This window comes from Macaca thibetana, chromosome 18 (assembly GCF_024542745.1).
Source record: "Macaca thibetana thibetana isolate TM-01 chromosome 18, ASM2454274v1, whole genome shotgun sequence".
Classification (NCBI taxonomy): Eukaryota; Metazoa; Chordata; class Mammalia; order Primates; family Cercopithecidae; genus Macaca; species Macaca thibetana.
In genome coordinates this window covers 46,006,002-46,033,321 of record NC_065595.1, presented here as the reverse complement: position 1 = coordinate 46,033,321, position 27,320 = coordinate 46,006,002, and the positions used below count along the sequence as shown (strand labels likewise).

The window sequence follows — 27,320 nt, the reverse complement described above, 5'->3', positions numbered from 1 at the left end:
TGTGATGAAATTATTTTTAATATGGTGCAAGTTCACAGGGGTAAGAGAAAGGAAATTGAACCAAATATTTATAAGAAAAAGAAGACAAATTTTAAAATAAGAAAGTGTAATAGGATTTTTCTTTTACTACATTCTTGCTAGTTAATCGTATATTTCACCCTATCTTGTTTATTCTATGTAGAAATAAAATCATCATCTAGAAGCTTTAATCTGACTTGCAAATCTTTGTGCGAAAGAAAAATACAAACTTCTTAGATTTAAATTTGGTGACAACCAAAAATGTATGTTCATTCATACATTTATTTGTTCATGCAATAAATATTACTGCAGGCGTACTGTGTGCCAGCCATCATTCTAAGCATCAGGTGCACAACAATGAAAAAAGTTGCTGCCTTTGTGGAGCTATATTCTGGTGTGAAGAGACAATGAATAAATAATAATCAGGTAGTGGCAGTACAGGGGAATATATCAAAATAAACAATAGAGAGTGAGGACAGAGCGCTATTTATGGTAGGAACATCAGTCCAAGCATAAATAGGAATAATAACACAAAGGTTAACTCTTCTCCAGTCTAATACTTGGCTAGGTCCCACAGAATCTGGGTTGAGAGGACTACATATCCCAACTTGTGTATAATAAGTGTGTGATAAACATGTATGCTTTACCAAATCCCACCACTACAAATGATTATTGAGCCTCTATTTAAATTGATATCATTGATATGAAGATCACTACCTTTTTAGGTGGCCCATTCTGTTTTTGCGTCCTCCAATTTGAGGGGGTCCTCTTATTAAGCAAAAATGTGACTCCGGCAACTTCCATCCAACCTATATGCCTAAAATGCAGCACCCAAAATAAATGAAATACTTCTTTCTTTATGGTACTCTGTGGTAAGACACTGGCTCCTAACTCCAGTCCAGACCCTGGCTGAAAGCTTTTATGGGAGCTTAGTAAAGAATACAATATTTTTATTTTATACCATGACACTAAAATTTAATTTCTAACCACAAGTCAGCCATCCTGGAATTTAAGTTAGCTGACCTGTAATTTAAATAAGAATTTAAAGAGAGAAGGGGCCAGGCACGGTGGTTCATGCCTGTAATCCCACCATGTTGGGAGGCTGAGGCGGGCGGATTGTTTGAGCTCAGATATTTGAGACCAGCCTGGGCAACATAGCAAAATCTCATCTCCAAAAAATACAAAAATTAACTGAGTGTGGTGCTGAGCACCTGCAGTCCCAGCTACTCAGGAGGCTGAGATGGGAAGATTGCTTGAGCCTGAGGAGTTTGAGGCTGCAGTGAGCCACAATCATGCCACTGCACTCAGTATGGGTAAGAGAGCAAGACCTTGTCTCAAAGAGAGAGAGAATGGAGAAAGGTATCATTTTTATTCCCACCCAATGTTCATGTGACAATTTTGCTTTGCAAGTGTCCAGTAGGCTGCAGGAAGAGTAGAGTAGGATTGATGCCTTTAATTCACTAGCCACTTGGGAAGCTGCCACCCTCAGGTGAAAGAAAGAGTAGAAAGAATTGAGGGTATTTAACTCTGCATACTCTGGAGTTGCCATGCAGGATAGAAGCCAAGAATGGTAGGGATGGATCTGCCTCCAGATTAGACAACTAACTTCTTTTAATCACTATCTGTGGTATATGGGGTGAAATGGGGCCACTTCTTGGTAGAAGAGGAACAGCAGAATCTAAAGCTGGCTTGTGATCCAGAGACCACCCAAGGTGCAACTTTTATGAATCATAGATCCTGGTCAAGATGTCAACCTGGACCACCCATGTGGTATTTTAACACAGTGTCTCTATCTGAGCATTGTTTAGGCCCCCTCCAAATCTACTGCAGTCTAGAGTAACCCATTGGACCTGCACAAAGAAAAAAGAAATATGCAAGTCATCCTTCCCAAAATTGTCAGGTACAGGAGCAACAACCAGCAGCCAAATCCTAAGAGGTCCCTAGAACAATACCAGGTGATTTCTTGAGTGATTCTACATCACCAGATAGAGCTGGATATAAGTTTATCTCACTTTATTATATACATAGATATAGCCTAAGGTGAAAATATAATACATTAGATTGTATGCGATTTTCATTTCTTTCCAGGTACTATGGCTTAGAGAGCTGTGTTCATGAGGAGAAATATTTTTAATATATAACTTATTCTCAGATATATAGGTCTAATCTACTCCAACTCCAATTTTAAAAGAAATAATAGCATGTACTTTAAGAAACAAAAAATATCTGAAAGTACTACTGTTGTAATAATACATTTAATTCAAAGAATGTCAAACAGATGTGTGTGCCTAGAATCATAGCACGGGGAAAGACTGTTGGGTCCGAATGTCACAGAACAGTGGTTAATTGTGTAGTGAATGTCTCTTTATATCATATTAAATTGTATTAGGTCATTCTCACACTACTATAAAGAACTGCCCATGACTGGGTAATTTATAAAGGAAAGAAGTATAACTGACTCAGTTCCAGATGGCTGGTGAGGCCTCAGGAAACTTACAATCATGGTGGAAGTGGAAGCAAACACGTCCTTCTTCATGTGGCAGCAAGAGAAAGAATTGCCGAGCAAAGAGGGAAAAGCCCCTATACTGTCACAAGAACAGCATGGGGATAATAGCCTCCATGAGTCAATTATCTCCTATTGGGCCCCTCCCATGATATGTGGGGATTATGAGAACTACAAGTCAAGATGAGATTTGGGTGGGGACACAGCAACACCATATCATAAATAAACCTCACGTAATAATGAACATGCCTGATAACTTAGATAAGAGGAAGGGGAAGATTTTGTTATAGAATTTTCTTTATGTACCTCAAATCATAGGAAGCCTGAACCCAGTCATGAAAGCTAAAATAATTATTGTGTTCATTTTAGATAACCTGGGTTGGGAGAGGAAAGCATGGGGTGGGAGTCAGAAGCAGAAGGCACCCATCACTCAGCAAAGGTGCAGAGCTGGGTTCCTTCCATCCCTTTCCTTTCCATCCCCATTGCCACCAGATGCCTTGTCCCTTTTACTTTACTGTGTCCCTCCTCCCCACACTTTTCCTGCATCTTAACATGAGATTCCCTAAGCTTCAAAGTTTTGCTGCTTCAAGCCATCTGGCACCTGGGATAGTAACACCCAGCCTGTTTGTTCACAGGAAGAAGCAAGGAGGAAAGGGTGAGGAGGAAGAGAACACTGGGGAGGACTGGCTGAGGGGAGATGATGAGTGGGGTGCCTGGGTCACTCCCAGGCATAGGGTTGGGGATCTTGGGCATTGGGGAGGGCAGTCTAGAGCTGTGTCTTTCAGTTCTTATTTAGAAATTTTCTCAGAAGGCAAAAGCATATAAAATCATTCAGCTTAGTTAAGAAAAATTAACAGCCAATCTTGTGAAATATTTACAATGTATATGTCATTACTATACAACATAATCATATGGATTATTAAGTAACATTAGGTTGCCTTTGTAGTCCACCTTGTTGTAGTCCACTCTTACAGGGTATCTACTTAAGACTGCTCAAGCTCAATCCATCAGAGGAAATGTTAGTCCAAGGGTTCTGATCTTAGTAGTACTTTACTTGGCTTTAGTAAAAATTGTGGCAATAAAATATTCCAGAAAACTATCTGCTTGGAAAACAAAGAAGATTCCATGTTTTCCCATTTCTGGTTTTACAATCAACTAAATCCATAGAGCTATATCAGGAACCCGAGGTTCCAGGTCACTCTCTATCTTTAACCAGCTTTTAAATCTTGGATGATCACTTCATCCCTCTGGGACTCACTGTCCTCATCAGTGAAATGACTTCTACCATAAATGTCTATTTTTATAAATATTTCTTATACCAAATGAAAAGCAAAGTTCCAAATTGCATATGTTATTAATAGAGGATATGGGGATTTATAAAATATCATATGTTCTAGATCTGCCAATTCTGGCTTCCTGTTTGTGTAATAAATATAGAAGTATGAATTGCTTAGCTAAATAAAAGTCTACTTTCTCATTGCAGATAAATAGGATTTACCAATCCTTGGATGAAGTGCTTGGGAAGTCTTTAAGTGCCATAATCAACTGCCATTTCAAAGAATATAGATGGTTTTGAAAAGTTCATGCTGTCCCTTCATTGAATTTTAGGTGAGTGTGTTTAAGACAAAGAACTTAAGATGAATATTGAACTGTTTCTCTTTAAAGTGATCCTCTCCTTTGCTTGAAAAGAAAATGGGTTTAAATATTATCAATGCTGAGGGGGAGCAAGATGGCTAAATAAATATTATCAATGCCTTTCAGTTTCGCACCTTTAGTGAGGTTCCAGACAATGAAAGACTTACTCTCTTTATTTTTTGTTTATTTATTGTTAGTATTATTATCAGAAACCATCTGAACTGTGAGCTCTATAACATGGAAGTTGTCTTGACCATCACTTCCTGGTTTCTATTAAGCAAATGCCAAAATGCTTCATTCTATTCTAAAGGTTATATGATTTGTAAAATATAAAATGTATTTAATATCAGAGTAATAAACCAGAATGAGACAAAATTTTTGATGGCATAAACTGAATGAAAATTTGATGGTGATAATAATGGTTTAATCACTAACAAATCTGTGTTTGAGATAGGGATAACATTTTAGATGCTGCTTATTGGGAGATTTTACTTAGAATTAAAAGTAGGGCATGGTTGAAGGCAGGTGTGCTAAATTTTTAAAGTGCTATGTACAATTAAGCACCCCCCCCACACACACACACATTAAGCTTTGTTTTGTCTGGCCATAAAATGGATGAATAAATATATTTTACATCATCATATGTCATCACCTTTCCATGTTAGAAAACAGAAGAGCCTAAAATTGGTGCTTTAATATTAGTCTGATATATGCCGTCGCCATTTTTCAGCAGAATAGAGGGGAATGGAGAAAGTGAGTGGTGGTCATATTGAGGATATTGTGTGGCTTTCTACCTCCTCCTAAGTCTAGTTTTCAAAGTGTGGCTTTATTATGTACTTTGAAGAAAGGTGACCTTCAGAACACCAGCATATACCTATGTTTACAATTCCAATAAAATAATGCAGCTGACAGAGCATTGGCCACTGTCTAAATCTAATCTGAAAGGCAGAGATGCTTCCTTAATACTTTTGATTAGCTTCAAAATGATGGCAAATAATGCTTTCATAAACTTACGCGTGTATAAATTTGGTTTATGGAGATTGGATGTAGAACTAAAATGGTAATTCTATTTATTTACAAGATGTGTGTTGAACGCAGTTCCCAGAAGCTAAACTTGGTGCCCATCAAAAATACCAGTAAATCAGTTTGCCTAGTGTAACAGTTACTGTAGAAGAAGAAAATGAAAATGAAAAACTTTTTTTCTGAATCCTTTATTTTCCACCTGTGCCCATCTGTGCCTGTTACCTTCAGGGCCATTCCTTGCCCTGCCCCACCTCTGTTCATTCCACAGGAACTGACCCTATGGGCTGTATTTTCCAGCCACAGCCTCCCCTCCACTCCTACACCTTACCTCCAGCTTCTTCCAGTGACCCTGAACCCTGAACCTCATTAACACCACCTCTTCCCTTTTATCCCTTGAGAATCATGAGTGATAGTGCCTTTGGCTTCCTGAGACTGCTCATCTTTAATTTGATTCACCGTTCCCAATTTAGCTTCTCAGTTCTTTCATCTTTGTAATCATTTCCTTGTATTAAAGTTTATCATTTTAAATACTTAGAATATTTACTTTTCCCTTGGTTGAATCCTAACTAATCCATCAATACTTCATTAATTTCTTCCAAAATTATTGGAAGAAAAATGAACACGGATTACTTGCTGCTTAAGAAAACAAATGCTTCCTAAGAAATTAAATTTAAATGTAAAGTTGGGCAGGGTGTTTTTTCCTTTTTTTTTTTTTTTTTTTTTTTTTTTGAGACGGAGTCTCGCTCTGTCACCCAGGCTGGAGTGCGGTGGCCGGATCTCAGCTCACTGCAAGCTCCGCCTCCCGGGTTCACGCCATTCTCCCGCCTCAGCCTCCCGAGTAACTGGGACTACAGGCACCCGCCACCTCGCCCGGCTAGTTTGTTTTTGTATTTTTTTAGTAATACTTTATACTAAGACATTGAGATATACATACAAAGAGGTCACAAGTAAGTGTATATCTCGATGAATTTTCACAAAGTGTATACTTCCAATCAGATCAAGAAGTAGATTACCAATGCTGCCAGAAGTCCTGCTCATGTGACCTTCCAGCCATTCCTCCAACAGAGGAAACCATCGTCATGGCTTATATGACCACTAACTAATTTTGCCTATTCTAGAAGTTTATCCAATGGAATCATACAGTATGTCATTTATTTATTTAGTAAAATTTATTTGAGAGCAGTTTAGGTCACCCAAAAATTGAGTGGAAAGTACAGTTTTTATATATCTGCCTACACACACACACACACACACACACACACACACACATACACAATGGGCATCCTCCACCAGAATAGTATATTTGTTACTATCAATGAACCTACATTAACCCATCATCACCTGAAGTCCACAGTTTACATTAGGGTACATTCTTGGTGTTGTGCATTCTATGGGCTTTGACAAATGCATAAATGACATGTTTCCATCACTGTGATATCATACAGAATAGTTTCACTGCCCTGAAACTCCTCTGTGCTCTGCCCATTCATCCCTCCCCCGCACCTCACTCTCATCTTTTCCCTGGCTCCATAGTTTTACCTTTTCCGAAATGTCATACGTTGAAATTATACAGTGTGTAGCCTTTTCAGATTGGCCTCTTTCACTCAGTAATATGCATTTAAGTCTCCTTCATGGCTTTTCATGGCTTGATAGTTCATTTTGTTTTAGTGTTGAGTAATATTCCACTGCCTGGATGTACCACATTTAATTGGTGTATTCACCTATTGGAGGACATTTTTGTTGTTTCCTTGTTTTGAAAATTATGAATAAAGCTGATGTAAACATCCAGGGTAGGTTTTTGTGTGGACATAAATTTTCAACTCATTTGGGTAAATATTTTAGGTTGGTGCAAAAGTAATTGCGGTTTTGCCATTACTTTTTGATTTAACTACTTTTGCCCCAACCTGATATCAAGGAGTGTCATTGCTGGATCATAGGGTAAAAATACGTTTACTTTTGTAGAAACTGCTGCACTGTCTTTCAAGGTAATTGTATCATTTTGCATTTCCACCAGCAACAAATAAGTGTCCTGTTGCTCCATATCCTCTCCAGCATTTGATGTCAGTGTTTTAGAATTTGGTCAATCTAATAGGTGTATACTTCTGATTTTAATTAGCAGTTCCCTAATGATGTTGAACATCTCTTCATATGCTTACTTTCTATCTTTGTATCTTCTTTGGTGAGGTGTCTGTTCAGATCTTTGGCCCATTTTTTAACTGGGTTGTTTTCTTATTGTTGAGAGTTAAAAGTTCTTTGTATATTATGGCTAATAATCCTTTATGACATGTGTCTTTTGAAAATAATTTCTCTTATCTCTGTCTTCTCTTGTCATTCTATTGAAGGTTTGTTTTTTTAAAAAACTGAAAAAAAAATTAAACTTAATATATTTAAAACTATATCCTCAGCTGTTGAATATTGTAACACTAATTCATTGCTGTTAACACAATCATTGTCAAGTTTCCCATTTTGCATATCAAATTAATGGGAAGATTTTTAAATTTTCAGATATATCCCAAGTATTATTTTTATTTTTAAAATATCCTCATTTCACAAATTTTACTATGTATAGTATAAGAACTTCTTAATCTCATTCCAACATTCACATTTAAATCAGTTTCATTCCAGCATTCACATTTAAATCTAAAGCTTCTGATTTACTTCATTTTGGTTCTTTTCACCTACAGTTGAAAGATCTGACCTCTCTATTTTAGTAATGGTTGTTTGCTACTTGAAGATGCTTTATGATCTGAACATTTCAAATTTCCTATAATAAATACTGGATGTATTGGAAAGCAATGTGACCAAGATCCCAGTGTCTGTCTTTCTTGATAACTAATCAGTTCACTCTATCTCAACAATTCCATTCGTTCTAAAGAGATTCCTTGGTATTAAAGTCGCTTTTCACTTAATCATTTTGGTACTTCATTTAGTTATTTTAAATAGAAGGGCCTTGCTATTTTCATTTCCTTCTCATTTATTTATGTAGACGTGTTCCTTTTCAATCTTGTCTCAGAGGTCATCTCGACTGCTCATCTGTCCATTTTAATGTACTGTGGTTGGACTCTAAAGGACATGGTGTTCCTTCTACCAACAATTTTCATCTATTCAACCAATGTTAATGTTGAACCTGCAATGCCTAATTTAGAATCCTTTCAGACAATGTGCAAATGCCATCATGAGCAGAATTTCTAAAACTCCTTTATCATCCTAAAGCTGAGAGACACAGGTATGAGGAGCTTCATGATACAGTTTAAGACAATGAATAACTGATATTGCCAATACAAGTCTTCCCCTTATTTGATACAGCTCTAAAAATTCTAACCATTAACATTTCTCTCTAGCTTATATAAATGAGATTTTATAAAATTATAATTTTTAAAAAGTGCCCTTGGATGGAAAAATGCACCCATTAATTATATATACTACATAATATGTAAATCTAATGAATTAGCAAGGAAGAGACCCCTGAAACAATGGTACAAACATTCAGCTCTGGAAGTTTTGGTACACATATGTAGGAAATGATCACACCAACTTTATGATGTTGCCTGTTGGGTCAAGGGAAACACCTGACATCAAAGATAACTCAGGCTGAACAGATCTTAATGTCACATTGGGAGAGAGGGGTGAGAAGAGTTGGAGGTATTAGTCCTTACAATAATGAACAACATTGTGATGGGAGATTTTTTAATATATATATGTACTTTAGGTTCTGGGATACATGTGCAGAATGTGCAGGTTTGCTGCATAGGTATACAGGTGCCATGGTGGTTTGCTTTACCCATCAACCCATCATCTACATTAGGTATTTCTCCTAATGCTATCCCTCCCCTTGCCCCTCACCCCCCAACAGGCCCTGGTGTGTGATGTTCCCCTCCCTGTGCCCATATGTTCTCATTGTTCAACTCCCACTTATGAGTGAGAACACACAGTGTTTGGTTTTCTGTTCCTGTGTTAGTTTGCTGAGAATGATGGTTTCCAGCTTCATCCATATCCCTGCAAAGGACATGAACTCATTCTTTTTTTGGCTACATAGAATTCCATGGTGTATATGTGCCACATTTCCTTTATCCAGTCTAGCATTGATGGGCATTTGGGGCTGTTCCAAGTGTTTGCTTCTATGAATAGTGCTGCAATAAACATACGTGTGCATGTGTCTTTATAGTAGAATGATTTATAATCCTTTGGGTATATACCCAGTAATGGGATTGCTACGTCAAATGATATTTCTGGTTCTAGATCCTTGAGGAATCGCCACACTGTCTTCCACAATGATTGAATTAGTTTACACTCCCACCAACAGTGTAAAAGCATTCCTATTTCTCCACATCCTTCCAGCATCTGTTGTTTCCTGACTTTTCAATGATTGCCATTCTAACTGGCATGAGATGGTATCTCATTGTGGTTTTGATTTGCATTTTTCTAATGACCAGTGATGATGAGCTTATTTTCGTATGTTTTTTGGCGACATAAATGTCTCCTTTTGAAAAGTGTCTGTTCATATCATTTGTCCACTTTTTGATGGGGTTGTTTTTTTCTTGTAACTTTGTTTAAGTTCCTTATAGATTCTGGATATTAGCCCTTTGTCAGATGAGTAGATTGCAAAAATTTTCTCCCATTCTGTAGATTTCCTCTTCACTCTAATGCTAGTTTCTTTTGCTGTGCAGAAGCTCTTTACTTTAATTAGATCCCATTTGTGAATTTTGGCTTTTGTTGCCATTGCTTTTGGTGTTTTAGTCATGAAGTCTTTGCCCATGCCTATGTCCTAAATGGTTTTGCCTAGGTTTTCTTCTAGGGTTTTTATGATTTTACGCCTTAGATCTAAGTGTTTAATCCATTTTGAGTTATTTTCTGTATGAGGTGTAAGGAAGGGGTCCAGTTTCAGTTTTCTGCATATGGCTAGCCAGTTTTCCCAACACCATTTATTAAATAGGGAATGCTCTCCCCATTGCTTGTTTTTGTCAGGTTTGTCAAAGATCAGATGGTTGTAGATGTGTGGTGTTATTTCTGAGGCCTCTGTTGTGTTCTATTGGTCTATATATTTGTTTTGATACCAGGTCCATGCTGTTTTGGTTACTATAGCCTTGTAGTATTGTTTAAGTTAGGTAGCATGATGCCTCCAGCTTTGTTCTTTTTGCTTAGGATTGTCTTGGCTATACAGGCTCTTTTTTGTTTCCATATGAAATTTAAAGTAGTCTTTTCTAATTCTGTGAAGAAAGTCAATGGCGCTTGATGGGAATGGCATTGAATCTGTAAATTACTTTGGGCAGTATGGCCATTTTCACAATACTGATTCTTCCTATCCATGAACATAGAATGTTTTTCCATTTGTTTGTGTCATCTCTTCTTTCCTTGAGCAGTGGTTTGTCCTTCATATCCCTCGTAAGTTGTATTCCTAGGTATTTTATTCTCTTTGTAACAACTGTGAATGGGAGTTTGCTCATGATTTGGCTCTCTGGTTGTCTATTACTGCTATATAGGAATGCTTGTAATTTTTGCACGTTGGTTTTGTATCCTGACACTGCTGAATTTGCTTATCAGCTTAACGAGGTTTTGGGCTGAGACGATGGGGCTTTCTAAATATACAATCACGTCATCTGCAAACAGAGATAATTTGACTTCCTCTCTTCCTATTTGAATACCCTTCATTTCTTTCTCTTGCCTGATTGCCCTGGGCAGAAATTCCAATACTGTATTGAATAGGAGTGGTGAGAGGGCATCCTTGTCTTGTGCTGGTTTTCAAAGGGAGTGCTTCCAGCTTTTGCCCATTCAGTATGATTTTGGCTGTGGGTTTGTCATAAATAGCTCTTATTATTTTGAGATATGTTCCATCAATACCTAGTTTATTGAGTGTTTTTAGCATGAAAGGGTGTTGAATTTTATTGAAGGCCTTTTCTGCATCTATTGAGATAATCCTGTGGTTTTTGTCATTGGTTCTGTTTATATGATGGATTACGTTTATTGATTTGTGTATGTTGAGCCAGCCTTGCATCCCAGGATGAAGCCGACTTGATCGTGGTGGATAACCGTTTTGATATGCTGCTGGATTCAGTTTGCCAGTATGTTATTGAGGATTTTTGCATAAATGTTCATCAGGGATATTGGCCTAAAATGTTCTTTTTTTGTTGTGTCTCTGCCGGGTGTTGGTATCAGGATGATGCTGACCTCTTTAAATGATTTAGGGTGGAGTCCCTCTTTTTCTGTTGTTTGGAATTGTTTCAGAAGGAATGGTACCAGCTCCTGTTTGTACCTCTGGTAGAATTCGGCTATGAATCCATCTAGTCTCGGGACTTTTTCAGTTGTTGTTGTTGGTAGACTATTAATTACTGCCTCAATTTCCGAACTTGTGACTGGTCTATTCAGGGATTCGACTTCTTCTTTGTTTAGTTTTGGGAGGGTGTATGTGTCCAAGAATTTATCCATTTCTCCTAGATTTTCTGGTTTATTTGCATAGGGGTGTTTATAGTATTCTCTGATCGTAATTTGTATTTCTGTGAGATCAGTAGTGATTTCGCCTTTATCATTTTTATTGTGCCTATTTGATTCTTCTCTCTTTTCCTCTTTATTAGTCTAGCTAGCGGTCTATCTATTTTGTTTATCTTTTCAAAAAACCAGCTCCTGGATTCATTGATTTTTTGAAGGGTTTTTCACGTCTCTATCTCCTTCAGTTCTGCTCTGATCTTAGTTATTTCTTGTCTTTTGCTAACTTTTGGATTTGCTTCTTGCTTATCTAGTTCTTTCAATTGTGATGTTAGGGTGTTGATTTTAGCTCTTTCCTGCTTTCTTCTGTGGGCATTTGGTGTTATAAATTTCCCTCTAAACACTGCCATAGCTGTGTCCCAGAGATTCTGGTACATTCTGTCTTTCTCCTCATTGGTTTCAAAGAACATCTTTATTTCTGACTTAATTTTGTTATTTACCCAGTAGTCATTCAGGAGCAGGTTGTTCAGTTTACATGTGGTTGTGCGGTTTTGAGTGAGTTTCTTAATCCAGAGTTCTAATTTGATTGCATTGTGGTCTGAGAGACAGTTTATTATGATTTTCATTCTTTTGCATTTGCTGAGCAGTGTTTTACTTCCAATTATGTGGTCAATTTTAGAATAAGTGCTATGTGGTGCTGAGAAGAATGTATATTCTGTTGATTTGGGTGGAGAGTTCTGTAAATGTCTATTAGGTCTGCTTGGTCCAAAGCTGAGTTCAAGTTCTGAATATCCTTGTTAATCTTCTGTCTCGTTGATCTAATGTTGACAGTAGGGTGTTAAAGTCTCCCATTATTATTGTGTGGGAGTATAAGTCTCTTTGTAAGTCTCTAAGAACTTGCTTTATGAATCTGGGTGCTCCTGTATTGGGTGCATATATATTTAGGATTGTTAGCTCTTCTTGTTGCATTGATCCCTTTACCATTATGTAATGCCCTTCTTTGTCTTTTTTGATATTTGTTGGTTTAAAGTCTGTTTTATCAGAGACTAGGATTGCAACTTCTGCTTTTTTTTTTTTTTTTTTCCGCTTTCCATTTGCTTGGTAAGTCTTCCTCCATCCTTTTATTTTGAGCTTATGTGTGTCTTTGCACATGAGATGGGTCTCCTGAATACAGCACACTGATGGGTCTTGACTCTTTATCCAATTCGCCAATCTGTGCCTTTTCATTGGGGCGTTTAGCCCATTTACATTTAAGGTTATTATTGTTATGTGTGAATTGACCCTGTCATTATGATGCTAGCTGGTTATTTTGCCCATTAGTTAATGCAGTTTCTTCATAGTGTGGATGGTATATACAATTTGGTTTGTTTTTGCTGTGGCTGGTACTGGTTTTTCCCTTCCATATTTAGTGCTTCCTTCAGGAGCTCTTGTAAGGCAGGCCTGATGGTGACAAAATCCCTTAGTATTTGCTTGTCTGTAAAGGATTTTATTTCTCCTTCACTTATGAAGCTTAGTTTGGCTGGATAGGAAATTCTGGGTTGGAAATTCTTTTCTTTAAGAATGTTGAATATTGGCCTCCACTCTCTTCTGGTTTGTAGGATTTCTGCTGAGAGATCCACTGTTAGTCTGATGGGCTTCCCTTTGTGGGTAACCCGATCTTTCTGTCTGGCTGCCCTTAATATTTTTTCCTTCATTTCAACCTTGGTGAATCTGACAATTATGTGTCTTGGGGTTGCTCTTCTTGAGGAGTATCTTTGTGGTGTTGTCTGTATTTCCTGAATTTAAATGTTGGCCTGTCTTGCTAGATTGAGGAAGTTCTCCTGGATAATATCCTGAAGTGTGCTTTCTTAGTTCCATTCTCCCTGTCACTTTCAGGTACACCAATCAAATGTAGGTTTTGAATTTTCACCTAGTACCATATGTCTTGGAGGCTTTGTTTTTTCCTTTTCATTCTTTTTTCTCTTATCTTGTCTTCATGCTTTATTTCATTAGGTTGATCTTCAATCTCTGATATCCTTTATTCTGCTTGATCGATTCAGCTATTGATACTTGTATATGCTTCACGAAGTTCTCATGCTGTGTTTTTCACCTCCATCAGGTCATTTATGTTCTTCTCTAAACTGGTTATTCTAGTTAGCAATTCCTCTAACCTGTTATCAAGGTTCTTAGCTTCCTTGCATTGGGTTAGAACATGTTCCTTTACCTCAGAGGAGTTTGTTATTACCCACCTTCTGAAGGCTGTTTGTCAAACTCATTCTCTGTCCAGTTTTGTTCCCTTGCTGGCAAAGAATTGTGATCCTTTGGAGAAGAGGCGTTGTGGTTTTTGGAATTTTCAGCCTTTTTGCACTGCTTTTTCCTCATCTTCATGGATTTATCTACCTTTGGTCTTTGATGTTGGTGACCTTCAGATGGAGTTTTTGCGTGGTCATTTTTTTGTTGTTTTTGATGTTGATGCTATTGCTTTCTGATTGTTAGTTTTCCTTCTAATAGGCCCCTCTGCTGCAGGTCTGCTGGAGTTTGCTGGAGGTCCACTCCAGACCCTGTTTGCCTGGGTATCACCAGTGAAGCCTGCAGAACAGCAAAGATTGCTGCCTGCTCCTTCCTCTGGAAGCTTCATCCCAGAGGGGGACCCACCAGAATGCCAGCCAGACCTCTTCTGTATGAGGTATCTATCGACCCCTGCTGGGAGGTATCTCCCCATCAGGAGGCATGGGGGTCAGGGACTCACTTGAGGAGGCATTCTGTCGCTTAGCAGAGCTCAAGTGCTGTGCTGGGAGATCTGCTGCTCTCTGCAGAGCTGGCAGGCAGAAATGTTTAAGTCTGGTGAAGCTGTGCCCACAGCTGCCCCTTCCCCCAGGTGCTCTGTTCCAGGGAGATGGGAGTTTTATCTATAAGCCCTTGACTGGGGCTGCTGCCTTTCTTTCAGAGATGCCCTGCCCAGAGAAGAGGAATCTAGAGAGGCAGTCTGGCTACAGTGGCTTTGCAGTGTTGTGGTGGGCACCGCCCAGTGTTGTGGTGGGCATCGCCCAGTCTGAACTCCCGGTAGCTTTGTTTACACTGTAAGGGGAAGACCCCCAACTCAAGCCTCAGTAATGGTGGATGCCCCTCCCTCCACCAAACTTGGGCGTCATAGGTTGACTTCAGACTGCTGTGCTGACAGTGAGAATTTCAAGCCAGTGGATCTTAGCTTGCTGGCTTCCTTTGGGGTGGGATCCGCTAAGCACTTGGCTTCCTGGCTTCAGCCCCCTTCCCAGGGGAGTAAACAGTTCTGTCTCACTGGCATTCCAGGCACCACTGGGTTACAAAAAGAAAACTCCCGCAGCTAGCTTGGTGTCTGCCCAAACAGCTGCCTTGTTTTGTACTTGAAACCCAGGTCCCATGTGGCGTAGGCACCCAAGAACATCTCCTCGTCCACAGGTTGTGAAGACCATGGGAAAAGTGTAGTAACTGGGCCAGATAGCACCCTTCCTCATGGCAAGGTCCTTCATGACTTCCCTTGGCTAGGGGAGGGAATTCTCCGACCTCTTGCACTTCCCAGGTGAGGCGATGCCCCACCCTGCTTCGGCTGGCCCTCTGTGGGCTGCACCCACTGTCTAACCAGTCCCATTGAGAGGAACTGGGTACATCAGTTGGAAATGCAGAAATCATCTGCCTATTGCGTTGTTTTCACTGGGAGCTGCAGACTGGAGCTCTTTCTATTCAGCTATCTTGCCACAATGGGAGATTTTAAATAACTTGTTCTCAAGTAATTCAGATAGGTGATTTTAATCATGATATAATCTCAAGTACCTCTGCTGAACCACAGAGTATGATGTTAGAAAACACAAATGTGTTTAAATGCAGAAATCATCTTTTATCCATCTTTGTATCCCTGGAAACTAACACAGTGCTTGGCACACTATTAATACTTTCTAAATAAATGGCTGGTGATTAAGGGCAAAGGCACAAAGCAATGCTGGCTAATGCTTACTGAGTTATTATTTTATGCGAGAAATTGTTCTATATTCTCTCTTTCATGCCTAAACAACCCTATGACATAGGCACTATTATTATCTCCTTTTTTAAGGATTAGGAAACTCAGGTCCACAGAAGTTAAATAACCTGCCTGAGGTTAAGTAAGTTGAAGGTGAAAATTCAAATCCAGACAGCCTGGCTTTGGGGGCTGAGCTACTAATTATGATGCTCCACTGCCTCTGAGGTAAAATAATCACCGAGTAATTTTAAAACACAGAAGCAACATTTTGTATTATTTAAAAACATTCTGTCATTTCAGAGTACGCCTGTATTAACAGACCTGCCCAAATCATGAACGCTCACTTTGAACAGAAATTCCATCTTTTCTGTATTCTTCCTCCCCTTTCCTTTTAAAACATGACTGACTAAACTAACTTTCTAACTTACGTTCAGATCTCATCATTTTCTTTCTTCAGTGATTTGTTCTATCTCAAATATCCCATTGCTCCTTTTACAAGTTTGCTTAAGGATGTGTAATCTTGAGCAAGTTACTTAACCTCTCTGAGTGTCAGTTGACCAAGCTGAAAAGATAAGTCTATTTCATTTCAAGGACTAGGAAACAATACCTATAAAACAAAGCACAATGGAGTTCCTGATGCATTGCATGTACGAAACGAGCAGTTGAAAATATCATCTAAGTACTCTCATCCACCTTGGTTTCAAAGCCAGCATTGACTGCCCCATCCGAAGAAAATCTGTGTCTTGTGTTCCTTAGCATGTCATAATACTGGTACAAGGGACCTCTTGGGTCTCACTGCCTACCTTTGCTCCCCATCAGCTGATCTTTGCTAATACAAGGATATTTTGCCTTTCCTAAGCCATGCTCTTATTCCTTTACTTCTGCACATGCTGGTTCTTCTGCCTAGATGCTCCTCCCATCCACACTCCACCCCCAAATCCCCCTTATCCACATACACTCATGTACTCTTTCGTAACTTGCAATATGCTAGTCATCTTTCAATATCCAGCACAGCTGTTGCTGTTACCCTTTCACTAAAGTCACTGATGAACTTCTCATGGATTATAGTTATGTGTCCTGTCTTTGAATGCACATAGACTTTGGGGTATTTTTAGGAGATCAGCACCTAGTGTAGACAGCAGAAAGAAAATCAACCTTCATTATCAATCACAGCACCATATTGTAACTTCTCATGTTATTTGTCTCTCTTTCTTCTGAATTTTTCATCAAAGACAAATGCCAAGTCTCCTCCTGTTTGAAGTTCCTATACCAAGTTCAGAAGTAGTCTTCCTTTCTGGTTTTGAATGAAGTATGGAGGGTCATATTTTGAGATAAATTTGAATGCTTTCAGTGTAGTTAAGATCATAATATTTTATCCAGCCATTAGAAGTAGAAGAGGAGCTCCGTCCTGGGGAAGGAAACCTCGCAGAGGGGGTCTGTGGCACTCTGTGCCAAGCACCAAAGCAGACTTTCCATGAACATTATCTTATTTAATCTTCATAATAACCCCACAAATTAACTATTATTATCCCTGTTATTCAGAGAAAAAAACTGGGGTTCCAGTAGCTTAGCTAACTTGCCAATGTTGTATTTCTGGTAAGTGGCAGAATGAGAATGTTAGATCTTTCCTCTGCAGCAAACTGCCACTCTAAAAGAGCTTTCCAATTTAATCCTATAAGAAGAATGTGTATGTTAGATAGTGTTAAAAATTTCCATTTAAAACATTTCCCGAGGAGTAAGCTATTTATAACTGCACAGATCTTTACTCATTGGCAAATAAGTTTATGTTTAGGTTGACGCTAAAATTAGCATTATTTCTGTTCAACAAGAGTTAAAAAGATGTAGCACCTTGTGGTTCTGCAACCTACTTATACAAAATCTTCTTTATTGATGTGCACATAAGCCTGGAAATGATGGTATCTAAAGCTGTAGAGTGATAGAATTTTAGTGCTAAATGTTATCTAAGATTACCACTGGAGGTGGAGTCTCTTTAAGGCAAGAGTTTCTGTCTCTCTTTCTTTTTTCTCCTTAAGAACATTTATGAAATAAATATTTATGACTAATTATAAAAGAATTTGTTTAGAATGCAAAAACATTTCCTAGATATAGTGATACTATTAGCACTTCTTAAAGAAATACATAAACACATTCTGAAATTTTTATAGCACTATTCAAGGGCCATGCATAAGAATAATAATGTATATGAATAAGCTCAAAATTAAATTTAATTGCAAAAGTCAGCATCCATAGAGAAGGGTTCTTTCCTTTTGGGAAAAATCGTAAGGATGCATAGGCAGCATTTATACCTATAAAGATCATTCATTCATTTTTTAAACATATATTGCACATCTTTTATGTTCCCTGGCTCTATGTTAGGCACCTGGGAACCCGAGATAAAGTATAATTATTTCAAGTAATATCCTAGTTATATTTGCCATAGATTATATCTTAGAGACATAAAATATCATAGAACTGAAGCATCAGAAAGGATATTTCAGATGATGTAGCCCAGACCTCCTAATTTTTGGCTTGAGGAAATTGAAGACTAGAGAGCTTAAGTACTACCCCAATAATTAGCAGCAAAGCCACAACTTGGACATGTCTGAGTCTCCTACTACCCAGCTCCTCTCTACTGTACAAGAAACTAGCTAATATTTATATATTCTTGAATTTATTTTCCCCCAAGAGAAGATTCCTGGTCTAAGGAGAGAAGACTGAGAAAATAAAGTTGATTTTTATTTTAAATATAATGAATAGAAGTAGATTTATGATTCATCAAGCATTTATTGAGAATTAACTAAATATCAGGAACTTTCCTAGGAGCTGGTCATATGTATGAGAAAAACAGAAATGTCTTTCTGGACCACATCCTGCTTACCATCTTGTGTGCAGTGTGTGTGTGTGTGTGTGTGTGTAAAACCCTAGCCTAAAGGTACTAAACTGCCCTTTAATGGGAATATTAAAATAGCCCAGGCACTGGCAGATATACTGTAATGCTAAAAAATGGCAACTAAAGTGATTAAAACATATTTATATTTACTTTTTTAAAAAATGTAGAACAGTGCAATTCTTAAGCACCTTATGTATTACATTGAAAAGATACATGTATATGTCTTTGGTCTCCTACTGTTATACGAATAACTTGTTTTATGACTATTTCCTGTTAAATATTTCAGAAGTAGAAAATAATTTTTTAAAATCTCAGTACATATCTACACTGCTATATCTCTTTGAGTAAGATAAACATACAGTATTTTAGAAAAATAATGAGAATTCTGTTCACATTCCCACGTTATGTTCCTGATTAGTTACCTTTTGTTTGTGAATTGCCCCTTTACTTCGCTAGAAGAGCTTTGCAGAATGCTATTTACCTTTTCATAAGTATGATTCTTAAAACTATATTATCACAAGAATGGATGGAGCAATGTTTTTTCATCAAAAACTAGAATTCTGATGGGTTTACAAAAGTGAGTAATAATGTGATTTAATGTTAGTGCATTCTTAGTAACGACAATTTACTGTTTGAGCTTGTATTTTAGCCATCAACTGATTTTTGTCACTTTCAAAATGCAAATGTTAAGTCTGTACAGAGTTTATTTTAGTGAAATCTTAAGCTGTAAATCTGATAGTTTCAAATTAGCAAAGCAGATAAATAATGTAGCTCTCAATTTTGTCTATTTCTAACAATTCTCTAACAGTAGGCTAGAAATTTTACTGCACTTGTGTCTGTGTATAATATGCCTTCAGACTCAGAAAAAAACTTGCAGTATTTTTACTTCCAATCCTAGTTGGATAAGTAAGGTGGCTGTCTTTTTTTTATGAACGGGTTTTTATTATATCATGTCTCCCTAATGTATGTAAACAGCTCTAGTATCACATGACTTCCCTTCTGAAGTTGAATTTCTTCCCAGGGTAGTAGCATCCACAAAGCATATATTTGGCAGCAAAACAGCACTAGTACATTACAGATAAGGTTACATTCTTCCCATTCAGCCACAGCAAGTGAGCCTCTCATCCCCTCAGTTAAACACGTTCTGGTTTTATACTGAAGCAGATTTAGCCTCTCTCAGTTCCTTTTCCTCCTGTGTGGTCAAGGGTGCCACCATGAGAAGAATGGAGCATGCCACCATCTGAATCCCTGACATATTCTCACAGCACTTGGAATTCTCCTTTGGCAAAAAACATTTGCAGACATTAAGTACAATGGTAAAATTACTATAACAGCCTTCCCATTCTCTCCTGGATTCTCCCTTCCTATTGTGCTAGAAGTGAAAAGACCTGTGTAGCAGGACTTGTAAATGCCCGCTAAACTCAGTTCTTAACAGGAATTCTTCCATCTGATAATTACACTTTGCGATTTCCCATATCATCCAACCCTGGGGCTGTTGTGTGTAAAGTTGTAACTGCAAGCATGAAGGTTTTTCATTAGACTATTATTAATCCACCTCCTGAATCCACCTTCTCCCTATTTTGTCTTACCTAATAACAAAGGTAATAGTCTAGCTCAGCTCATGATTGCCTTCTCATTAAAATATTCAGATCCTTTTCATACACATACCTGGGGTTCATGTGTAACATATACAACCTTAATAAGCTGTGGTTGCCTAGTAACCAGTGGAGGTGCTAACCAGTGGAGACGGGTCAGAGAGCCTGAAGAACATAAATAACTGAAGCATTGACATTAGTTTCAGCTGGGTCACCCAAGCCTTAATTCTGCACTAGCCATCCCAGACATTTCTAATGGGCTGGTGAAACAGTAGCTTTCTCAGAAGTAGCTCATTAAATCATAAAAACAAGAATTAGTGTTTAACATAATGTCCTTCTCTCTGGTCTGATAGGAGTTTGGGGAATGACCATGGAAATAACAGGACCAGATCCTAATGCCTTTGAAATACTTTTTATAGAATACAGAATGAAATGTTTGCAAGGACTCAACACTCTCAAACAGCTTTTTCCATGTGCTCCTGATTCTGTTTGGTCAGTTTCATTAGGAAAAATTTTTTTAGCATTGACCCGTTCTCTAATATTATTCTTTTTCATGTTGAGTGGTTAAGGATTCTGAAACATTTTCCCTTGTTTTCAGCGGCTCTTGCTTTAAAAAGCAATGTAGAAACAAAGAGAAAAATGTTAGAATAAGCAGACTGATAGCAGGATGGAAAAATTAACCCATAACATAAATAATACCTGATAACTTCTGAAGAAAACACATACAGCTTGAAGCGCACACAGTGCTTTTCCTTATAACTGGGGCATTTGGCCATATGCTGGGACTTCCAAAGCCCCAAGATAAGATACCGCTGTCTTAAAGTGTGTTACATTTCAAAGGGAAAAAAGAACATTACATTTTTATGAAAACAATCTGAAATACACTATTGACTTGAAAGCAAAATTAGCATGAGTTCTTAAGGGGAAAAATAAGATAGGCCAGGCATGGTGGCTCATGCCTGTAATCCCAGCACTTTGGGAGGCTGAGGCATGCGGATCACAAAGTCAAGAGATCGAGACCACCCTGACCAACATTGTGGAACCCCCATCTCTAATAAAAATACAAATATTAGCTGGACCTGGTGGCACACACCTGTAGTCCCAGCTACTCAGGAGGCTGAGGCAGGAGAATCACTTGAACCAGGGAGGCAGAGGTTGCAGTGAGCCAAGATCGAGCCACTGCACTCCAGCCTGGTGACAGAGCAAGACTCCAGCTCAGAAAATAAAATAAAATAAGAATAAGAATAAGATAAAGGAATGGCAGCATTGGAAAGTAATTCTGTCACCAGACCCACCTCATATACTGCCATTGCTTCACCTTCCCAGCCCATCGAGTGAGAAATTTGAAGAAGTACAGCTGTAAGAGATAGACATTTCACTGTTTGGAAAGAAAGATGATTTTTTTACTTAAATGAGAAAAAATGTCACTACTCATAACAAAATAATTTGTTTGGACTCTGCCCTACATATAAGCAGGACAGGAAATTATTAACCACTGTTTATTGAGAGCTGTTCAGAGGCCTGCCCACTTTACTCTAAAGCACTGGTTCTCAGCCAGGGGCAGCTTAGCTGTCCAGGGAACATTTAGCAATATCTGTAGGCATTTTTGATTGTCCTGCCTGGGCGTGGAAGTGATGCTAGCATCTGGTGGGTAGAGTCCAGGGATGCTGCTAACAATCTACGATGCTCAGGGCAGTCCCTAAAAGGAAAGAATGATCTGGCCCAACGTATCAATAGTGCCAAATGTTGAGAAATTCTTCTAAAAAGTACTAAGAGCTAAAGTAACTCTGTACCAGGCTCAATATGTGGTATTTTTCATTACCATTGAATCCCCACCACCATTCCATTAGGTGGGTATTACTGTTACCTCCATTTTCAGATGATGAAGTGGAGGCTCAGAAGGTTAACTTGCTCAAGGCCATGCAGTAAGCAAGTAGTGGACCCTGAATTCAAAAGCAGATTAGTTTCCACAAGCCAACTCCTGTGAGGTCACTGTGCTTCTTTCTTCAAAAATACCTACATAATTGCCTTCTGTGCTTTCTGAAACTCTTTGTCTCCACAGGGCCCCTATTAAAACGCATGTGTGTCATTTTTGCTGGCTGACAAGATAGTTAATCAAGGCCCATGATTCCATTTGCAGAGTAAATTTACCGGGTTCTAGGGACCTGGACTGGAGAAGAGATGACATTGTTAGAAGGGGAGACAAAAGGTTCCTGAAAAGGGAGATTTCATTTCTTAAAGACCCTCTTTGATGGAGAAGATGGGATTCCAGGACAGGACTTAGAGTGCAGAAAAGGCCTAATTGTGCACCAGGGATTTGATTGTATGAAATAGAGTAAGGCTATGGTAGTAAGTATTGCAGGAGGATGTGACAACTTCCTTGTTCTAAAGGAGAGGACAGGCAGATTCTTCCTGCTAGAGGAACCCATTGGCCCGCTTGTGGCATGCCCCTGAGGGAATCTAAGCTATTGGAAGACCAAAGAAGGCAGTCAGGCATGGGCACAGAATAAGCCCAGGAAGTGTTGGTGATCCCAAAACAGGAAGCTGACAATCCACTTTAGCCAACACTTGCAGTGAAAGAACCTCATCATCTTCAGCATGTGAAAAGGAAACAGTAACGTTATTTTCAGAGAATGGTTCTGTTTCTTGACTCATCATTCCCTTGACCCACTCTTTCACATGATGCGTCATCTGCTTGTCAGTGCTCCTGCTGATGGCCAGCTGGGCTCTATTACCTTTTTGGGCTCTTGTTGGATCTTGACTTTCCACTTGTTCTGTGCCCAGCCATACAGAACCATTCATCACCCCCCTGACGTGTCAACATTGTCCTCCCACCCTGTGGAGTCCCTTTTGTGAGTGAAGAGACCTTTCCCAGAAACTACCTGCATTAGTTTCCTAGAGTTGCTGTCACAAATTACCACAAAGGTTAGTGGCTTCAAACAATAGAAATGTATTCTGTCATAGCTTTGTAGGCAAAAGGTCTGAAATTGAGGTGCTGGCAGAGCCATTCTCCCTACAAAGGTTCTGCAGAAGAATCCCCCCTTGGCTCTTTCTAGCTTCTGTGGGTTCCAGCAGTCCTGGCATTCCTTGGCTTGCAGCTGCATCACTGCAATCCCTGCTTCAGTCTTCACATGGCTTCCACCATTTGTATGTCTCTTTTTATGTTCTCTCCTCTTCTTATACAGATACTAGTTGTATTAGTCAGGGTTCTCCAAAGAGACACAACTAATAGGATTGATGTACATATAAAGGAGAGTTTATGAAGGAGTATTGACTCACACGATCACAAGGTGAGGTCCCACGATAGGCTGTCTGCAAGCTGAGGAACAAGGAACAAAGCTGAAGAACTTGGAGTCCGATATTTGAGGTCAGGAAACATCTAGCCTGGAAGAAAGATGTAACCTAGAAGACTAAACCAGTCTAGCATTTCCACGTTCTTCTGCCTGCTCTTATTCTGGCCATGCTGGCAGCTGATTAGATTGTGCACACCCAGATTGAGGGTGGGTCTGCCATTCCCAGTCCACTGGCTCAAATGTTAATCTCCTTTGGCAACACGCTCACAGACACACCCAGGAACAATACTTTGCATCCTTCAATGCAATCACGTTGACACTCAGTACTAATCACAACAGTCATTGGATTTAGGGCTCACCATAACCCAGTATGATCTCATTGTGATCCTTAACTGATTGTACCTGAAAAGACTCTGTTTCTAAAAGAGATCATATTATGAGTTCGAGATACGAATTTTTGAGGGATACTCCTTGTATTAGTCAGGGTTGCCCAGAGAAACAGAACCAATATGTAACTCAAATGTGCACACACACACACATCTATAAAACTATGTATTATAAGGAATGGGTTCATGTGATTATGGAGACTGAGAAGTCCCCAGGTGTGCAGTTCAAAGGCCTGGAAACCAGGAATACTGACAATGTAAGTTCCAGGCTGAATCCAAAAGCAGGAGAAGACCGGTGTCCCGGCTCAAAGACCATAATGCAGAAAAAGCACACACTCTCTTGCTCAGCCTTTTGTTTTATTGAGACCTTTAACAGATTGGATTAGACCCACTCACACTGGGGATGGCAATCTGTTTTGCTTAGTCTACCAATTCAAATATTAATCTCATCCAGAAATACCCTTGCAAATACACCAGAATAATGTTTGACCAAATACCTGTGCACCTGGTGACCCAGTCAGGTTGACACATAAAACTCACTGTCACACAACTCAAATACATGACCCCCAGCAGACATTCCCTTGCTGCAAAGCCTGACAAGGGAACTGCATTTGCAGTGATTGACTTAAACTCTTCCCTGAGACTTTGGTGGAGGCACAGACAACAAATAATTCAGCATTTTGCTAGCAAAGAAAAGGGGGAGAATGGTCATTAGGTAAGTAGCTAACAAATCTGTTGCATTTCTATATATTTCTTTTTGGTGAAACAGACCTATCCATATTAGTCTATGCTTTGTATTTTCAAGCAACAAAAAGGAAAACAAAACAAAACAAAAAGACTTGGCTAGCTTAACAAAAAAGGGACAGTTGCACTTTAGACATGGATAGATCCAAAGGTTCAAAGGTTATACTCAGGACCCTGTCTCTTTCCCCCTTTCTCAGCACCATTTCTCTTTGGCATTCAATTAATAGTTAAGAAGGTTCTATCTATGTAATGATGAAGAAAATCAGCAGACCTCAAAGCATAAATAATCTACCCAACTATAGATCACAGAGAAAATAGCTTAACTTTGACTCCCACAGAACTTTAATTGGCTCTCCTTAGGTCATCTAAACATTCCTACTCCACCTCTTGTTTTCAATCTTGATTGCTGCAGGATACCTATGATATGAATGACCCAATCAATACCCTCCTCATATCCAGAAAAATATTCCTCCATTTGACCTCAGCCATCCACTTGTTTGACCACTAGAGCTGGTTACCTTCAGGAAATTAACCACTTCCACAATCAAAATAACATGTTCCTGTCTCCAAATACCACATGCTCCACTTCTAGCTCTTTTGCTGTGATTCTTTGTGTTCATTCAAGGGTCTTTTTGGCCTCTTTCTTTCTCCCTATCAGACTCCTCCTGTCTTCACTTTCTTACTTACTTGCTTCTCTTCCATAGTTTATCCCTTATACAAGCTTTCCTTTTATTACCTTCAAGTCCCTACCTCCTGTCCTGCCATCACATTCACCAGGCATTAGTGAACTCACTCACCTGATTTACCATTATTTGTGTCTATGTAACTGAGCTTTGTTGCAGAAAACCACACAGCAGACCACGCCAAAATCCTACTAGGCTCATGATAAGCACTTCAGGTGTGCTTGCAGCACTCCATGGCTATCCTACTATTTCTATAGTCAGCTCACTCTCCTCCTCTGCATGGTGACTGGTTCATCACTTCCCCATTTGCATCACACTTCTTCTCCCCACTCCATGTCTGAGCTACCAACCTTGCTTCTTACTTCATTGAAAACATAAAAGTCATTAGATAGAAACTCCCTCTTCCTTAGGATTCCAAACATGCGAGTATACCATCATCTGCAGCCTTCAACTCCTTTTTCTCTGGTGCCGCAGGAAAGGCAGTTTCTTGCCACGTACACTCTGTATCCTATCCCCTTTCATCCTCTCAAGGACTGAGTGCATTCAACCAGCCATTTTCTCTCACACATGCTCCGTCTCTCTGCCTTTAGTGGACCACTCAGCAGGTAAATATTTTTAAGAGTCTCCTATATTTAGAAATCTTTCCCTGACTTCATATTTCCTTTCAATTGCTGCCCTACATTTGCTCTTGTACAAATTAAAGTTTCTAAAGAAACAAAAAGTTGTCTACACAGGCTGACTCCACTTCCTTGTCCTCTATCCTTGTCTGCTTCCTCAGCATTCCCTCCAAGAAAGGTTCTTACTAAGTCATTGTAATCTCCATATTCCAAAGCCAATGGATGCTTTTTCCATTCTCATCTTACTCAACTTCTCAGTAACTTTCAACTCAAGAATCACCCCTTTCTTCCTGAAAAATTCCCTTGTCTTAGAGTCCATAGAAGCACACTCACATGGTGTTTCTCCTACTTCCTAGGCCTCCCTGAGCTGGGGTGGCATCCTAGGCATGATTCTCTACATGTGCAATCTCTTCTTCTCCCAGGGATTAAAAAAAATTCCTCTCTACCTACAACTTCCACATGTGTATCTGCATCCAAGTCCTATTTTCAGGACTTCAGGTTTATACATACACAGCCTATGTGACATCTCAAATTCAAAACTGTCCCTGGCACACACCTCTCCCCTCATTACATTCCCTCAGCGCATTCCTGCCCCAAGCCAGCTTCTGCATTAAAGTAAATAGCATCTCCATTTATCTCAGAATGCTGGGAGGTTTTTAAAATACTTTATTCTCACTCGTTTTCCCACATTCAATCTATGACTGATCCCTGTCCATTCTACCTTCAAAATATGTTTCAAATATGTCCGCTTGTCATTGTCCCCATCATCAGCATCCAGTTCAGCATCATCCGTCAGCCTCCAAACTCGTTTCACTGTATCCACCCTTTCCTCTGTCCCATCCACTCTCCACACCATAGACAGAGTGATATTTTAAAAATAAAAGTTGTGTTTTATCACTATTGTCATTCAAATTCTTCAGAAGCTTTGTGCTGCCCTGGGAATAAATTTCAGAATCCCTAACATGGCCTTCAAAGTCCTGGTCCCTGTGTGACCCTGTCCCCCATCTGCACAGTGCTCCAGCCACACTGCTGTTCCTGCATTCCTCCATCACACCAGGCTTCCTCCCACTCATGGACTCAGGTCTCCCTTTGCCTGAAATCCCTCACCTCCTTTTTCACAGGTGTCGTCTCAAATGTCCCTTTCTCAGAGAGGTCAGAGATACCACCAAATCACCTCAGAGGTGACATTCTATCCTCATACCCCATTCCAAGCATGGACACAGACTTAATTATCACTGTGAAGTTGCGGCCAGCTCCCAAAGCTTTCCTAAAGTTTGCACAATAACAGAGACAATACAACTCAGAATAATTGAAATTAGTCTTCAGCATAAGTGTTAGTTGAACTGTAAGTCTTGCCCTTCATAAGACAACTACTAGATTGGCCTTTTTTATTCATCCTAATAATAGAATCTATTGACCGTTTCTTCCTAGACTACCATTTTTAGAACTTGCTTCCCCCACAGGTAGGCGTTTGCTTTGATCTGGCCCTTATCCCCACGTCCAGCACCTCAGCACCTATTCTCTCCCTTGATCTATCCCC

The 27,320-nt window shown here is 39.2% G+C and overlaps 1 protein-coding gene across 20 annotated transcripts in view; it reads left to right on the top strand.

The window, feature by feature from the left end:
- DTNA (dystrobrevin alpha) overlaps nt 1–27,320 on the top strand; it is a 403,482-nt gene that overhangs the window by 191,299 nt on the left and 184,863 nt on the right. For all 20 annotated transcript variants that reach the window (XM_050767211.1, XM_050767231.1, XM_050767223.1 and 17 more), the window contains exon 2: nt 4,005–4,129. The gene's annotated coding sequence lies outside the window, so the exon portion shown is untranslated. The remainder of the gene's footprint in view (nt 1–4,004; nt 4,130–27,320) is intronic.